Source organism: Lissotriton vulgaris, chromosome 3_1, assembly GCF_964263255.1.
Source record: "Lissotriton vulgaris chromosome 3_1, aLisVul1.2, whole genome shotgun sequence".
NCBI lineage: Eukaryota > Metazoa > Chordata > Amphibia > Caudata > Salamandridae > Lissotriton > Lissotriton vulgaris.
In genome coordinates this window covers 1256633148-1256649268 of record NC_141689.1, presented here as the reverse complement: position 1 = coordinate 1256649268, position 16121 = coordinate 1256633148, and positions in this window count along the sequence as shown.

Here is a 16121-nt window from a genome sequence, read left to right as displayed (position 1 = left end):
TGAAGAGCCTTCACTGGCTCCCGGTGGCCAAACGCTGCAAATTCAAATTAGGCTGCATCACTTTTAAAGCATTGGCCGTTCTTGGTCCAGCTTTCATTTCTCTGATCCATCTCTATCTCCCTTCCCGCGATCTTCGCTCCTCCCACCCGGCCTTGCTTACCACCCCCACCTTAAAACGTAAGAAACACAGTGTTCTTAGATTCTCTTTCCTTGCCCCCACTTCTGGAACTCACTCCCCCTGGAATTTAAATTAACTACATTTTACACCCACTTCAGATCCCTTCTGAAAACCCTGTTTTGTCAGGCGTACGAGTAAAGCAATGCCCACCTTTCACTCATCTGCTGTCCCCTGTTCACAGCGCCATGAAACCGCCTGGTGAAAGTGCGCTCTATAAATAATTTTAAAATAACATAACATTGTTAATCTCAGAGTGTGAATATACCAGTTTATCAGACTAGCTCTAAATGTGCAATATCGGGGTGGACCTCTTGTCTTGGTTTATTAGCCAATCTAACAATCATCCCACCTCATGTGCTTTTGAGATATAGCTTTTATAGTCATATCTTTTTAGATGCTCCACTAACTGTAATAACTTTTTTCTCTCTTCTCTGAGGCACTTACATCTGAGCAGGTCCTACATGGCCTCTCTCTCTCCATAAAGTCCAAGAATTGATCCAGCTTGGAGACTTCTGCAAGCAGTTAGCTCTGTACCACGCTCTATTGGTTAAAAATGTCTGCGTACTACATTTTTAATTGTCTTCCGTTCCATCAGCACTGACAAAGCCATACTCACCTTATCAGATAAATAATGTCTAACTAGGTCCCCAGTATGCCATGAAGGACCCTGGTCCTCCAAAAGATCATACTCAGCTTTCAGGTGGGAATTGCTGCTGTAGGCATATCTCACCTAAGTGGCATTAGCAAGGGATTGTGGTCTACATACTTTTTTGCCAAGTATTCTATAGGTATTACTTTGGACTGTATATGGCAAGTACATAGGAATGTATCCAACCTGACATAGAAATCATGCATACCGGAATAGAATGAATACTTTCTGCATAAGAGTCTATGAATGCTCTATGTCTCTACCACTGCCCAGTGTTGTGATCAAGTTGTGAACAATGCCTTAGCTACCCTGTGCTTGTTGGATGTCAGGAGTGGTGGGAGAGATCTGTCTACTTCTGTATTCGCTATACAAATATAGTCCTCCCATAACCCATGCATAATGGACAATTTTAGTCAGATGTGGTGCCATTCCTTTCAAAAAGAGTTGCTGATCTGTGTTTGGAGTGTAAACATTGATAAATCCTCTATTATGTATCTTCCCTACTTATCTATAATTTTTGTCTGAGGCTGAAAACGAATGACTGGTCGGTTCCATATCGAAACCCCTTGTGTGTAGGCGAGTATGCCATGTAATAAAAGTGCCTCCGACATCGTCTCCGAAGTGCCTGCCCTTTTACCTGTGTGATGTGTGTTTCCTAGAGGAAAATTAAGTGAATCACCCCTCTTTAGGTCTCGGATAGCGTAGGCTGCGCATGCCCAGTCTCGGTGGCGAGATCTTATGTCAATTGTTAAGTAGCGAGGCTTGAACCCGCCCCTCTTCTCCATTGGCTGGCTGCCTAAACGGTGGCCAGCCATTGGAGAATAGGGTTCTGTGACGTAATTTTTGGTAGCTAAGTCACGTCCGTTTCAGATTGAGGGGCGTGTTTTTTTCGTTTCTTTCTCTCCTCGAAAACACGCCCCCCAGTCTACAGAGGACGGGGCTTAGCTTCCAAAAAAGACGTCGCGGAAAATAGGAAATCAAGCGTTTAGCAGAGAGAGCCTCTGGAGCTGCGGGCTGTGATTTGAAACCGTCAATGTCTAACGGGTCTTAGTGTGGCGTAAGACGCATTACATTATGGCAGCTTTCAGGGCGCCGCGCGGAAAGACAAGTGTTGCTGCTGAGATAGCAGCCAGGGACGACATTTTCTATTCTGTCATTCCAAATGCACGTCACATCCGCGGCGTGGCGATACAATGTTTGTCAATGAGCATTTTAGGGCTAAGTGTGTTTTTGTTCTTCTAAATCTCAGCGAATGCTGGTAAACTTAGATGTTGCAGGCAGAAGAACCAATACAAACCAAGGCCACTTTCGACAGACCACATATAAGGGTTGTGTTTTAGAGAAATTGACTGCAAAATCTTACGAAGAAGCTATCACATACAGAAAAATTTATGGAACGGAGGCTTCCTGCCTCTTCGGAGTAAGTCTCTGGAAAGACTTTGTTTATTCGCTAAACAGATAGGTCATCTGGCGACTAGGCCATGTCAGCAGGAGGCTTCTGTAATGAGACGCTATTCAGACAGGAAGCTTCTTGCTTGTGACAGCTCTGTCTTCTGGCCCATTTTCAAAGTTACCCAGTGTGTTTACAAAAAAAGAAGAAAAACAAGCATTTACAATGCAATGGTCTCGCATTATTAAAGGTAGAACTATTGGCATTGCTCCTGACTTTTTTTTTTTTAAATCATAAATAAATGGCATTGTCATTTACATTGCCAATAGCTTGATTGGTTGCATATGCGAGACCTATTGCATTAGCACCCACACACAGAGTAAGTAGTAGAGTGAGTAGTTGATAGTGAGTAGGAGAGAGTTATTAGTAAAGAGAGTATTAGAGAGCGAGTAGTAAAAAGTGAAAGAGTGAGTATTATATAGTGAGAGAGTGAGGCAGGATATAAGTCCCTTGTAGGTTTATATTAAACACAATCATTTTCTCAAGCACAGTACAAGTGTTATACAGGTGAAACCTAAAATGAGTACCAGGCATTAGTAAACGATCACCTGAATGGAAATGTACAGAGTTGTTTAATCCTGCACTTTGACCCTGACAAATTTGGTGGAAACTGGATACTGTAAAATATTCAAAATATATATGTTCACAAACCGACGCACTTACTGCCCTCAACACTCTGCCCTCTGCCCTCAATACTCTGCCCTCAGCAGTCTGCACTCTGCCCTCAACACTCTGCACTCTGCCCTCCACACTCTGCACTCTGCCCTCAACACTCTGCACTCTGCCCTCTGCCCTCAACACTCTGCCCTCTGCCCTCAACACTCTGCCCTCAACACTCTGCCCTCTACCCTCAACACTCTGCCCTCAACACTCTGCCCTCAACACCACTCTGCCCTCAACACCACTCTGCCCTCAACACCACTCTGCCCTCTGCCCTCAACACCACTCTGCCCTCAACACTCTGCCCTTAACACTCTGGCCTCAACACTCTGCCCTCAACAACACTCTGCCCTCAACACCACTCTGCCCCACACACTCTGCCCTCAGCATTCTGCCCTCAACACTCTGCCCTCTGCCCTCAACACCACTCTGCCCTCAACACCACTCTGCCCTCAACACCACTCTGCCCTCAACACCACTCTGCCCTCAACACCACTCTGCCCTCAACACCACTCTGCCCTCTGCCCTCAACACTCTGCCCTCAACACTCTGCCCTCAACAACACTCTGCCCTCAACACCACTCTGCCCTCAACACCACTCTGCCCTCAACACCACTCTGCCATCTGCCCTCAACACTCTGCCCTCAACACTCTGCCCTCAACACCACTCTGCCCTCAACACCACTCTGCCCTCAACAACACTCTGCCCTCAACAACACTCTGCCCTCAACACTCTGCCTTTAACAACACTCTGCTCTCAACAACACTCTGCCCTCAACACTCTGCCCTCTGCCTTCAACACTCTGCCCTCTGCCCTCAACACTCTGCCCTCAACACTCTGCCCTCTACACCCTGCCTTCAACACTCTTCCCTCAACACTCTGCCCTCAACACTCTGCCCTCTGCCCTCAACACTCTGCCCTCGACACTCTGCCCTCGGCACTCTGCCCTCAACACTCTGCCCTCGACACTCTGCCCTCAACACTCTGCCCTCAACACTCTGCCCTCTGCCCTCAACAGTCTGCCCTCTGCCCTCAACACTCTGCCCTCAACAATCTGCCCTCTGCCCTCAACACTCTGCTCTCTGCCCTCAACACTCTACACTCTGCGCTCAAAACTCTACACTCTGCCCTCAACACTCTGCCCTTTGCCCTCAACAGTCTGCCCTCTGCCCTCAACACTCTGCCCTCAACACTCTGCTCTCTGCCCTCAACACTCTACACTCTGCGCTCAACACTCTACACTCTGCCCTCAACACTCTGCCCTCTGCCCTCAACACTCTGCCCTCAAAACCACTCTGCCCTCAACACCACTCTGCCCTCAACACCACTCTGCCCTCAACACCACTCAACACTCTGCCCTCAACACCACTCAACACTCTGCCCTCAAAACTCTGCCCTCTGCCCTCAACACTCTGCCCTCAACAATCTGCCCACAACACTCTGCCCTCTGCCCTCAACACTCTGCCCTCAACACTTTGCCCTCAACACTCTGCCCTCAACATTCTGTCATCAGAGCTGTGTGAATAATAACAGCTGTGAGCCCGTGCCTGAGGTGCATCATCAGAGCTGTGTGAATAATAACTGCGTCAGCCCAGTGCCTGAGGTGCATCATCAGAGCAGTGTGAATAATAACTGCGTCAGCCTGTGCCTGAGGTGCATCATCAGAGCTGTGTGAATAATAACAGCTGTGAGTCCGTGCCTGAGGTGCATCATCAGAGCTGTGTGAGCCCGTGCCTGAGGTGCATCATCAGAGCTGTGTGAATAATAAAAGTGTCAGCCCCGTGCCTGAGGTGCATCATCAAAGCTGTGTCAATAATAACTGCGTCCGCCCCGTGCCTGAGGTGCATCATCAGAGCTGTGTGAATAAAAACTGCGTCAGCCCCATGCCTGGGGTGCATCATCAGAGCTCTGTGAATAATAATAGCTGTGAGCCCGTGCCTGAGGTGCCTCATCAGAGGCAGAGACCATGCATCGGGCGGGGTAAAGAAGGAAAGGGGAGCCTGCAAGAGGATAAGCGGAACAGATGCACAACGAGGGGGGGGCGCCATGACATGACCACATTTCTCTGAGGCAAGGCAGAAATGCCTCGGAGAAACACACAGTCATTTTTAGATTCGGGGGTGTGTTTTTTGCGTTCTGAGTGACGGATGATGTCACAGATAGAAAGAACGCAAAAAACACGCCCCCGAATCCGAAAAAGACGGGGCTTCAACCAAGTGACGCCCCTCTCTTCCAATGGCTGGCCTCCGTTTAGGAAGCCAGCCAATGGAGAAGAGGGGCGGGTTCAAGCCCCCTACACCAAGAAACATAAAATCTTCGGAGCTCCGCCCACTGCTTACAGCAGTGCGACGAGTCCTCGACCTAAAAATGGTCAAGAAATGGGAAACAGCTGCCGAGCCCTGGTCCCGGCAGCCAGGCCAGCTGACTAGATAGCAGCGACCAGATGACACTGCTGGGATTGTCTCTTTCCGCAGCAAGGTGGCAGTGGGATGGCACTGCGCCTTTCCGCCTGACTGACTCCAATCATGTCTTTCCCCAATGGCAGGCCTGGGCAATTACCAGCTTCGCAGGAGGCACAGAGACAGGCCTCGCCCTGCAAACAAAATACTGCTTGAGAAAGATCTGAAAATCTCCCAGCTCCGCCGCTGCTCTGAGAGAGAAAAAAAAAACTTTATCGACAGAAAAGAACGGTTCCCGTAAAGCCCGACAATAGGCGCAACCAGGGCCGGTTCTAGGATGTGCGAGGCCCTAGGCTAAAAGGTGACACCTTTCTTTGAAATGGATCGCCAGGGAACCGACAGGACGCATCACCAGTGCGTGGCCCCATGCTGGTGGGCTGAGTGCGAGGCCCTGGGCAGCTGCCTACGCTACCCATGCCTAGCGACGGCCCTGGGCGCAACTTAATCAAAATGATAAGGACGTGTGTCGATCCGCGTTTACTTGAAATAGAGTGATTTTTTACATGCAGACAAGTTTACAGAACTAAGATAAATGACATGAATGATTTCAATATATGTTCATACTTTTGAACCAAATGGTGAAGGTTAAAATCTTTCCTTTCAAGGGCCTTAATCAGCCACAAAAGAAAACAGAAATCACTGTCTTTTCCGCGAGCCCAAGCGCTTTTGTCAGCTCTTTCTCCGTCAATGCAGCCAGAGCAATTAACCTGCCAGGCATTCAGAATGGAAAAACAATCTGAAAATACCGGGTATAATGCACCTGCCAGGGAAAATGGCCATTTCAAGAAAAGCTACTGATCTCAGTGACCCTGCTGAGGAGGCGGCGTCGCAAAGGGGAAAGAAGGCTTTAAAGATTTTGCCGTGATCTCCCTCTCTCGCACATTGACACTTCCTCAAGTTACAAAGCATGCCAATTACAGCTTTTGTGCTACTTAAAAACGAAAGCTTTTCTGGGGCCAAATAATCTCGGGGAGAAACAGAAAGATGCTGCGCCTTGATGAATTTACATGCAGAAAGCAAGGGCCATTTATTAATTGGAAACAGGGCTGCTACTGTAAAGGCGCAGGGCGACAGAGTGTCCGCTGAAATAAAAGTGCAGCTCGAACAGAATGAAGTTTTCAGAGTAATGTGCAGGGAACTAGACTGCATCGTTTAGGCACTTCTAATATGTTCATCTCTTGAAAAGGAGACTGCGCGTTACACACTACTACGGGCCTTTGTGCGCGTCATACAGAATGCGGGGACCTCCAGCTCCAGTTGTGCAGACTGGGCTGATTGGGGTGAACCGTGTCTGCGATTCCAACAACCACGGCTAATTTTGATGGCTCGCTTTCTCTACTGTTGCACCCTCTGGAGTGGGAATAGTAATTTTTACCCCTACGCTATCCAACGCTTTCTTTACTGTTGCGCCCTCTGCAGTGGGAATAGTAATTTTTACCCCTACGCTATCCAACGCTTTCCCTACTGTTGCACCCTCTGGAGTGGGAATAGTAATTTTTACCCCTACGCTATCCAACGCTTTCCCTACTGTTGCACCCTCTGGAGTGGGAATAGTAATTTTTACCCCTACGCTATCCAACGCTTTCCCTTCTGTTGCACCCTCTGGAGTGGGAATAGTAATTTTTACCCCTACGCTATCCAACACTTTCCCTACTGTTGCACCCTCTGGAGTGGGAATAGTAATGTTTACCCCTTCGCTATCAAATGTTTTAACTAATAATATATTTTATATTTTAATTATATGTTTGTATTATTGTTGTTATATAAAGTAATGTGTTAAATATATGTATATGTACACATGTAGTTAATTTGTTTTAAATAGTTAAAAAATAAAAGTAATGTAATGTATTTTGTTAATAGTACTTATATTTATTTATTATTTAATGTAATTTTTATTAATTTAAAAAGTCGATATTTTTTACATCTATATTTATTACAACAATATTTTTGAGTAGATATTTATGTACTTACCTGTTTAGGTATAGGGTGTCGATATTTTTGTAAACGATATTTTTACAACTATATTTTTGTCAACTATATTTTTGTAATCGATATTTCAACACCCTACCATCAGGCTATGTTGGGGGCTGATTAGCATGATAGTCAACAGCGGGCATAGGCAACTTAATGTTCATTTAGACCAAATGTTTTTTTTTTACATAGTAGACCAACTGTGGCTCTTTTACAGATCTATAGGGCCAAGAGTTTCTCCAAAGTAATATATGGGAGCGACATTTGGGGATGCATCGCTCTTGATGAGCTACAAATCATTGGAAATATGTTTTTGAGATGATTTGTGAGCCGTGAACAAGGTACCCAATCATTTGCTGTGCATGAAGAATTAGGGGTGCCCTATTGATCTGATATAAAGGCCTTTCTCACCCCTTTTCTCTGGATGAAAATCGGATCTAGCCCCGAGAACCATTTGAGAAAAGAGATCCCAAGGGGCTGCTTGGCCCTTGGTTATTTTTATCTTATTCCCTCATTCAAATATATCAAGGATTGTTTTTGGAATCTATGCAGGGGTGATTTATTTAGTGAACCTGAGAAGATCTGTAAAAGGATTTCATCTGTGTAAAAGTTCATTTTCTTAGAAGGCAACTATGGAAGGCACTGGGGACCTTGAAACCTTTCCAACCTGAGCTGCCTAACAGAGCCTGATGGTAAGAAGGCAGTCCGTATGCCAGGCTGGCCAACACAAAACAGCCTGTCAAAGTGACACACACACTTTAAACTGCTGTCACCACTCCTCTCTGCTGCAAATCTGCTGGAATTGCCCCGCCCTGCCTTTTGCAGCTTGGGCTGCTAGAGATAAATAAAATGGTGATAAAGTCAGTTTATTACAATTTTATTTTTCACATTAGGTGCACCTGCAGCTGGAGTGGGGCAACACTCATTAGCCCATGTGAAGCAGCCGCCGCTGCAGCATGCACAGGAAGGATTCAAGACAGAAAGAGAGGGAGGAAGGGGGAGGAAAAAAGAAAGCAATCAGAGAGGGATCGAAATTGGAAAGAGAGAGGAGTGCAAGTAAATAAAGGCAGTGGCGCTGGCTTGAGGTCTTCTGCAATGATACTTTTGGTTCCGCTTTCCATCTCTGACTGTGTAGAGGAGGGGCAAAAATGGCTGGTGTGGCACACAATGGAGCTGTGATGTGCTTGGGCCCTTGTCATTTGGGGGTATATTTATCAACATTTTGCACCGCCCTTGTGCCACCCAAGGGCAACACAAAACTTAGATGAGAGGTAACAAGCCACGCAAGGCCACCTTGCATACCCCTGCATGGCTTATTAAATCTGGAGTAACGCAAAGCACCGAAAGTCGCTACCTTACATTACTCTGCCCCCGGGAGTCATTCCATGGGTGGAGCATCGGTGTTTCCAACCATCCACACATTGATCCTGAAGCAGTCCCATATTTACCAATAATAGTAGACTTGAGAATGCATCAGAATGCTATGCCTCCCCAGGGGGAGGCGTAACGAGGAGAAATATATTTATTTCTTCCAAAGTATACTGCGTTCTGCATCACACATAGAAAGAGGGAAACACCTCAGAGGATTTTTCCTTCCTGCACAAAAGAAAATCCTACCTATAACGCAGGAACCTTTGCACCAAGGTGCGAGGGTGCCTGCGTTGGCGCTAGGCAGCAGTTTGGGCACCAGCGCATCCAAAGAAAAGGAATGCATTGTATAATGTTAAATCCTGCCCTATAAGGCAGCGCAGCAAGGTAGCTTGCTGCATTGTGTGAAATACTGATAAATATGGGCATAAGTTACTAGCCTGATAAAGTCTAAAGCCCAGGCTTCACCCACTATTCCAATTTCACCATAGCCCAGAAGCTGGTTGACAAAACATTTTTGAAATCTCTCATCTTTAACCCCTACCCCGCGGGGCTTCCCCCACAGTGCAGGGGGTGGGGGGATGAGCGCGGTGCTCGTGACGAGACCAGGCCGCCATGAGTCACGGTGGAGCTGTACTCATGACGGCCTGGTCTCGTCACGACCCCGCCCACTCATTAATTCTCCCACACAGGCGGGGAAATAAATGCGGATGGGCGGAGCGGCGGCGTTATGACGAGATCAGGCCATCATGAACACAGCTCAACTGTGACTCATGACGGCCTGGTCTCATCCCGAGCACACAAGGGGTTAAGAGAAAATGTTCGCAGAAATATTAGGAAACCATAACATTATGGAGAACCTGCGTTTATCTGCAATGGTAACCAACTTTTCCCCAACCTGAGAAGCACATGTGAAAACTTTGAATATCATGAGGCGTCTAGTGAATAAACCTACGGCACTTTTGTTGGTGAACTGTTCTTGTCTTCTCTTTAGTAAATACTCAGTGAGAGGCTAGCGAGTTTATTTTGTCAAAGTACTCTTACTCATAATTTTGGACGTCTGGTTTTCTATTTAATGCATTTGTAGTTGAGCACATTATAGGAGTATCATTATTCCAAAAATATCTATTCTCTAGTTTTACTTATCAGTTTGATCGAAGTTGACCAGTGCACTGGAATTACATCATTAAACTGGAAAAAAGGAGTGACTAAATAAAGAGGTGGAGAAAAATACAGCCCCAGATAGATGTTAAGCAATGGGATACAAAACTTTTAAGGATAACCACTAACGATATCCAAACTGGGTTCTGCTCCTTTAAATATACCTATAAGAATCGGTGTTAATTTTGCATGTCATTTATTTGATCTAAACTCTTCAGTATATTATATCAGACTGTTCTTGTGGAAGTTGTACCTGATCTTGCTTCGTGTAGTCTACCATGTTCTGAACATGGTATAATTGTACTGTAATGCCCTGTATTCTCAATAAAGTTTACTTGTCTATATTTCCATAGAATTCAGTATTCAAGTCACAATTACCATGCCTAATTCAGTTGATGATGGCTCTCCCCCGGTCTCCAACCAGCGGGGGAGAGAAGCAGAGAGTAACCGGGACCCGTGCTGCGGGAGCCCGCAGCAGATTTAATAGAACCTCCTGGCGTGAACCGTGACGTTGGAGGCTACGCGCCACAGTGCCGACAGGCAGGTTGATGATTGCTCTCCTCCCGGTCTCCAACCAGCAGGGGAGAGAAGCAGAGAGTAAGCGGGACCCGTGCTGCGGGAGCCCGCAGCAGATTTAATAGCGCCTCATGGCGCAAACAGGTGACGTAGGGGGCTATGCGCCACAGTGCAGGCAGGCAGGTTGATGATGGCTTCCCCCGGTCTCCAACCAGCGGGGGAGTGAAGCAGAGAGTAAGCGGGACCCCTAATTCTATGTCAGGACAGGAGGCTCCGATTATGCTTTCTCATTTCTTTAATGAAATGCTCAGCAGCCAATAAAAAAACAGAACTACAAATCCCATGAATACTTGGGAACAACCATAGAGGATACACTATATAAGTTCCAAACACTAGTCCGTCTTCCTCTTTCTTTGCTGCTCCGCAGCCAGTTAAGTCTATTTACCTTATTCTGCTTACATTGCTATTGTGGCTCTTGTTTGCTGTTATTGCTCATGCACTTGCCTTATATTACGCTGCTTTGTGGTACCTCCTGCGCGCTGCTTGTGTGTGGCTGTGCTCCGGTCCGCCCGTAGGTGTGCTGGTGTTTTTCTATCGTCCGTTTGCGGCGTGTTTGTTTTGGGAGCGCGTGCTCGCCTCCCAGTGCCTGGCCGCTTGTGCCGGTCGCTGTAAAGTGGAGCGGGAGCAGGGGTCCTCGGTTCACATTGAGAGCGCGAGCGCTCTCGAGCCGGTGTTGTTCTGTGGCTTGCAGCGTCGCGCATGCGCGCTGCTTTATTTCCGGCTCGAGGCTCTGTTTCTCCTCACGTCCTCCTGCCGGTTGAGTGAAGGACCGCCGTTTGACTGCGCTCAAGCCCACAGCCCTGAACTTTTGACCCCGTTTGACGCCGGAGCACAGGAAAGTGCTTCGGTTGTATTTATTTGTGCATAGGCTCTGCCTAGAGTGATTTTGTCGGCAGGCTTACCTCCCTCCACATTTGAATTAATTTTTCCTTGAGTTTTACCTCAGTTTAAGCCTGCTTTGGAGTTCTCACTCCCCCTTTACTGGTATCCCTGATACTCCATATTTGTTGCAGTCTTGTGGGCATTGACTTTTGCATACTGTTGCAATGGCTGAATATTATGACGCAGATGAAGACTGTTATTATGATGAGGAGGAGGATACTTCTCTTGAGTATGACTTAGTGGAGGAGTTGGATAAAGGTGTTCAACTTTCGGTTAACAAGGCACTGGTAAGGACTATTAATCCCCTTAAACGTCATCTGAATGAATATGCAATTCAACAGGGCTGGTTGCCTCCTTCTCAAAAATCCGCAAAGTCTCCTGGTAACCCTCACAAATTAGATTTTCAGAGACTGGCGAAGGTTTTATCTTCAGACAAGCCCAAATCTTCTGCGTCTCTTTATGCGGAGGAGTCCGACCATGGTCAGGCCTCTTCAGGTCATGATTCCCCTCCTAAGAAGCGTCTCCGCAAGGAGCATTTTGTTGATGCTCTCGAGCGTCCCCCCTTCTCAATTTCGAACCTGAGGACATTGTCCATCCAAATTCCACGTCATGGTTGCCCGCTCCGGCGGTGGCGGCTTATCTGGAGGCGCATGTTCGCCAACCCTTTGAGGCGCCTGTCCGTGCTCGGCTTCGCTCTGAGTGCCCGAGACCGGACCTGGCAGACCATATTGCTGAAACTCCGGAGGTGGACCCTATGATGGTCACCTACCTTAAAAAATATTCTAAAGACCCCAAGAAAGGCCTGGACCGTTCCTGGCGGTCTTGTCAAGATAAGTTAATGGACATGTTGGGTCCCCTATCCAAGATCCTAGACCTGGGTTTCAAGGCCAAAGAAGCCTCGGCGACAGTTAATCCTGACGAACTCATAGAATGGGCACAGAGGGCCGTCTGCATGTTTGGGAACGTTAATTGTGCCATTTCAGCAGAACGTCGTCGATCCATTCTCCTGAAACTGGATCCAAAGTTAGCGGAGTTGGCAACCTCTGAGGCAGGTCCAGAAGCGCAGGGCCTTCTTTTTGGACAACCCTTCCTGAAGGAGTTGACTAAGTTTGTATCTGCCTTTAGTGGCATAGATAAAGCACAGGCATCCTTGCGCCGGGCCATGCGTCCGGTTTTCACCAAGGCCGGACGACAAAGGGGACGGTCGTTCGGCCGTGGATCTCAACAACAGTCCCAGAGGGGTGGCTCGCAACATCGTGGTGGTCAATACGACTCTGGCTACTCCACCCGCGCCAACTTCTATCCTTCCCGTAAAGGAAAAGGACAATACGGCAAGGGACGTTCCGGTGGCCACCAAGGCCAATATCAAGATTCCGGAGCTACAGGTGAGCTTAATTCAGGCATGCGATGTAATGTTGGGGGGCAGAGTGCAGTATTTTCTGAACAATTGGCGCATGATCTCCAACGATGCTTGGGTGTTAGAAACCGTTCAAGGTTTCAAGATAGAGTTCTATCATCCAATTCATCAAACCTGTCTGCCGACCCCTCTACTTTTTTCCAGTCACTCTCAGACTTGTCTGTCGGAAGAGATCGAAGTGCTCCTCTCCAAAGGGGCGATTGTTCCTACCCAACGCCATCCACGGGGCTTTGTCACTTCAGTCTTTCTGGTCGAGAAAAAAGGAGGCGGGTCTCGCCTAGTTCTCAACCTGAAGGACTTCAACAGCGGGGTGATCTACAGACACTTCAAGATGGAAGGTATCCATCTTCTGCGGGATCTCCTTCGGGAAGGGGATTGGATGGTCTGTCTGGACCTGAAAGATGCTTATTTGTCTATCCCGATTTACAAGCCCCATCGCCTGTTCCTACAGTTTCAATGGCTGAACCAATGGTACGAATATCAGGTTCTCCCATTCGGCCTTTCGTCAGCACCATGGTGCGTCACGAAATTGCTGAGGCCGGTTGTAGAGCATCTTCGTTCCAGGGGGGTCCGTTTGATTATTTACCTGGACGACATTCTTTTTATGGCGGATTGCCCTCTCAAGCTTCTGCAACACCTGGAATGGTCCATCACTCTATTGCAGTCTGGGGTTTCAAATAGATTCTTTGACTTGTCAGCTTCTTCTACCCAATCAGAAGCTCCGCTACATCCGGAGAGAGTTGACATCTGTTATTTCCAGACAGACTGTGTCACTGAGGTCGTTGGCACGAGTGGTAGGTCTTTCAGCGTCTTCGATTCAGGCGATTTTTCCAGGCCCTCTTCATTACCGGGCGATGCAACGCCTGAAAATTCAGCATCTTCGGAAAGGTCTCCGCTATTCAGATCAAGTTCCTCTCTCGGAGGAAGTGCGGATGGAGATGCAGTGGTGGCTAGACCACATGGAGGCCTGGAACGGTCGAGCCCCGTTCGGGTCATCTCCAGAACTAATAATCGAATCGGATGCCAGTCAATGGGGTTGGGGAGCCCGTTGCGGGTCAGTTTCGACAGGGGGTCGTTGGTCTCCTCAGGAGTTATCTCTCCATATCAATTGCCTGGAACTCCTAGCGGGTTCCTTTGCGATTCAGTGTTTCTCCCCCCTACAGGCGAATTGTTGCATTCTTCTCAGGATGGACAATGTTTCGGCAGTCCGCTATATCAACAAACTGGGCGGGACTCGGTCCAAGATATTAGCGGAAATTGACAAGGATTTTTGGCATTTTTGCCTCCACCGGAAGATCACAGTTATTGCAGAGTATCTTCCGGGCCGCGATAATCAGGTTGCGGATTGGCACTCCCGACATCTTCGGGACTTCAGCGACTGGAGACTTCACCCTCGAGTCTTCCGCGCCATTCTTCGGCTTTGGGGCCAGTGTCACCTAGACCTTTTCGCCTCTCGCCTCAATGCACAGCTTCCCCGGTTTTACAGCTGGAGACCGGACCCCTTAGCTCTGGCCACGGATGCTTTTCTCCAACAATAGCCGTCGACCCTTTGTTATGCATTCCCCCGTTCATGATGCTTCCCAGAGTCCTTGCTTACACCAAACGATTTCGAGCGGAGCTGATTCTGATTGCTCCCTTATGGAAAGCTCAAGTGTGGTTCCCGGTTCTCTTGGAAATGTGCTGTGCTCCTCCTCTCCTTCTTCCCCCGAAGCAGAATCTGTTGCTGGATCCCCTCGGAGATCCGCATCCCCTCATTCTTGCTGGCACTCTCCAGTTGCTGGCATGGCGAATCTCGGGGAACGTTGGTCGGTCCCAGGCATTTCTAGCGACGCTGCCACCTTCATTAGTAACGCCTGGTCTCCCAATACCCACAAGCGGTATCGAGGAGCCTGGAAACGCTGGAGTGATTGGTGTGTTCAACGGGAGGTTGATCCCGTTTCGGCAGATATCAGTTTAGTCATTAATTTTTCACCTCTCTGGCCACTTCTGGCTTGGCTTATAGGACCGTTAGTAGATTTCGTTCTGCCATTTCGGCGGGCCATATCCAGGTTGATGGGAAACCTGTTGGTGAACACCAATTGCTTTCCAAACTCTTGAAAGATATTCGCCTCGCGAAACCTCCCACACCGAAATATGTGTCTTTGTGGGATGTTTCGATTGTTCTGAAATTTTTGGATGCTTGGCCTACTAATCTTTTGTTGTCCCGCAAACAGTTGTCTGCAAAACTGACCATGTTACTGTGTCTTGTTTCTTGCAAACGTGTTTCGGATATTCGTGCTCTAGACCTTGCGGGTCGCTGTTTCACCCCTGAAGGTGTTACTTTCACTCTCTCTAGGAGGACTAAAACCAACACCTCCTCCATTACGTATCCTTCTTTTCCGGATCATTCCAACCTTTGTGTTGTCCAGTGTTTGAAGGATTACGAGGTGAGTACCGCTTCTTTACGCGCTGACATGCAGGGTCAGTTGTTGATCGCCTTACAAAAGCCTTTCCGTCCTGTTGCACCGGCTACTCTGTCTCGCTGGGTGCGCTGGCTCATGTCTGAGGCGGGCATCGATGTTTCTGTGTTTGGGGCACATTCTGCTAGAGGGGCAATGGCCTCAAAAGCTTATTCCATGGGTGTTACTCTATTTGACATTATGAAGGCCGCAGACTGGTCTTCGGATTCTGTTTTTAAGCAATTTTACTATAAACCGATTGTTAGTATTGCTTCTGTTGTGGTGGACGAGCTTTAAACAAGCATAATCGGAGCCTCCTGTCCTGACATAGAATTCAAAATTTGCAAACATTCGTGACAAGAATTTTCAATTCTATTAAGGACTAGGAGGCGAGGATTATCCCACCCTATTGTCACTATGTTGCATTATCATGTACTGTACAATATTGCATACTGTTGCAGTTTTGTTTCCTTGTTTCTTTCCCCCCCTGATCTGATTTGGTTATTCTCTCCATTATTCGGATATTACGGCTATATGTCTTTTGCAGGTTCTGACCAGAAGTGATATGGTTATTCAGTCTCGAGAGTTTCCTCTACCTCCTTGTTCACGGACCCAGGATGCCTCCATCTTCTGCTACAGGATCCTTTGGATTTCGGCAGCTTGTTTGGAACTTTTGTTGTTACTGTACCTGGGATTGTTTTTTGATGTGGAACTGATTACCCAAAGAAAGAGGAAGACGGACTAGTGTTTGGAACTTATATAGTGTATCCTCTAAGGTTGTTCCCAAGTATTCATGGGATTTGTAGTTCTGTTTTTTTATTGGCTGCTGAGCATTTCATTAAAGAAATGAGAAAGCATAATCCTCGCCTCCTAGTCCTTAATAGAATTGAAAATTCTTGTCACGAATGTTT